Genomic DNA, 2853 nt, shown 5'->3' with positions numbered 1-2853 from the left:
AAAACAAGGTATTAATGGCGCAGCCTTAAGTGAGTGGAAAAGCTTTTTTTTAAAAAAAACGTTTTTAAAAAGTCCAAACTGAAATCGGTTTTCGAAAAACAAAAGATGCCAAACTATTCTGATTCACAATGGAGAGAGCTACTCGTTAAACGGTGGGGAAAATGACCAAATCGTTGACTTTATATAGTAGGTTGACTTCAAAAGTGCTAAGTGCAGTGTTTTTCCATTACCCTTTGGAGACATTAGTCTGGAGACTTATGGTTGCCACCTTTGGCCAAGCCCCAAACTGAAGGGAGGCGGGGAAAAGGGCGGGGCCACAGCTTACATACATAGAATTACGGAGAATGTACAGCACACTGACATGCCAGTCGGCCCAACAGGTCCATGCCAATGTTAATGCTCCACACGAGCCTCCTCCCTACTTCATCAAATCCTATCAGTATATCCTTTTCTTCCTTCGTCCCTCATGTGTTTATCTAGCTTCCCCTCAAGTGCATCTATGCTATTCACCTCATCTACACCTTGTGGTAGTGAGTTCCACATTCTAACCACTCTCTAGTAAAGAAGTTTCTCCTGAATTCCCTATTGGATTTATTAGTGACTATCTTATATTTATGTCCCCTAGTTCTGGTCTCCCCTGCAAGTAGAAACATCTCTATGTCTACCCTATCAAACCCTTTCATAATCTTTAATACATCTATTAGGTCACCCCTCAGTCTTCTCTTTTCTGGAGAAAAGAGCCCCAGCCTATTCAATTTTTCCTGATAGGTATAACTTCTCAGTTCTGGTATCATCCTAGTAAATCTTTTTTGCACCTTCTCCAGTGCCTCTATATCCTTTTTATAATATGGAGACCAGAACCATTCACAGTACTCCAAGTGTGGTCTAATCAAGGTTCTATACAAGTTTAACATAACTTCTCTGCTTTTCAATTCTGTCCCTCTAGAAATTCCAGTGCTTGGTTTGCTTTTTTTATGGCCTTATTAACCTGCATCGTTACTTTTAGTGATTTGTGTATCTGTACCCCCAGATCTCTCTGCTCCTCTACCCCATTTAGATTCTTATTATCCAAGCAGTGTACGGCCCCCTTATTCTTCCTACCAAACTCTATTACCTCACATTTATCTATATTGAAATTCATTTGTCCATTCTGCAAATTTATTAATGTGTTCCTATATTTTGTCACAGTCCTCCTTGCTATTAACTATACCCCCCAATTTGGTGTCATCCACAAATTTTGAAATTGTACTTCTGATTCCCGAGTCCAAATTGTTTATGTAAATGGTGAACAACAGTGATCCCAGCACCGACCCATGTGGAACACCACTTCCCACCTTTTGCCAGTCTAAATAACTACTGAGTTCCGATGTCCCTTCAGAGCTGAGGAAAATTAATTGAGAATTTTAATACTGTTAACGCCCACACATCACAAGGCACAGAATATAGACTTCTATTTATCTAAATTGAATTTTTGTGTCCAGGTTTTATTGTGATATATCTGAGCACGCGCATGTACATAAGAAAGAAGTTTCTGAAGAGCAAGTGCTCAACATCGAAGGAAAAGAGAGATCTAGGGGTGCACACTGACACCCAGAGCAAAAGATAGGATGTGCCGACTGATTTTAAACCTCCACTCGCAAACCAGAGTGCCTGGTGCAAAATGCAATCAATGACAACCTAGTCTGGTGAGGGACACGCTGGATAAAAGTTCAGGTACTGGTCAGGACTTGTGTTAAGACAGACATAAGCAAGTTAAGTGGAGGAGACATTTGTAGCTAGTGAAGTAACAGAATGTCCCTATACAACCTGGTTGGCCAAATTATTATTCAGATTTGTCAAGTCTCGCTCCTTGGGATTGACCCTCATTATGCCCTACTTTGATGTATTGTACATCACTCTGAAAAATAATCACAGCTCCATAAATGTAAATAGGTTTCCAGTCCTCTATTGTACATCTCTGTCCTAACAGTTCCTCCATGTTTACGATCCTAAGGATTTTAATTGTAATCAGAAAATACTCTAGGAAAACAAAATCAGTTTCATACAAAAGGAAATGTGTATATATATATATATATATATAGAAAAGCGAGCAGTGTGGAAAGCTATCAGTGTTGCCAACATTCTGAAAGGGTGCATTCCACGGAAATGTTACATACTCCTAAATGTTATAATGAGAAGGATCAGAACACTTGTGACTGTTTCTCATTTACCCAATTTTCTTCAGTGTTTCCTTATAATTCAATCCTTTGGGAGATTAAGGAAGCTACTATTTTCTTTTGAAAGGCAAGGATTAGAGGAAAGATGATCCAAATTGTTTAAGTAGTGAATCAGTAAGAAAGATATAAAGAGGTATTTTGTGGAAAACTAGGAAGAACCAGAAGACATGAATATAAAGCAATGAAGCCAGGAGCTAATCGTAGGGAAAGAATAGTCTTCGTATTTTGGGTCAGCAACTTATGTAGTAGAATGCCACCTAGTGCAGCAATACTAATTCACATGAAGCACTCAAAGAGGAATGTGATAGGTTCCAGATTCAGCATGAAGTAGAGGAATATAGTTTTGGTTGAAGACTTATGACTAAATGGCCAGATTAGGTCCTGAAACAGGGGCTGGACAAGAGAATGAGCTTGATGATCTGCACAACCTTTTCTCATTGTTACATTCTTATGTTCTCCTTAACATGAGATTTCAGGTTTGAAATGAAAATGTTCAGCTATTTCTCTGTTGTTTCTCTCATTATTTACTTCTGCTATTGTCTGTCTCCTTTTAAGTTCCTAGATGTCTGCTACTCCAGATAAGTACCAGTGACCCAAGACGACTCTGCTAATGGTCTGGAGTAGCGGGACCTAAACA

The sequence above is a fragment of the Heptranchias perlo genome, chromosome 13, assembly GCF_035084215.1.
Source record: "Heptranchias perlo isolate sHepPer1 chromosome 13, sHepPer1.hap1, whole genome shotgun sequence".
In the NCBI taxonomy this organism is placed as follows: Eukaryota; Metazoa; Chordata; class Chondrichthyes; order Hexanchiformes; family Hexanchidae; genus Heptranchias; species Heptranchias perlo.
This window is presented reverse-complemented; position numbering follows the sequence as displayed.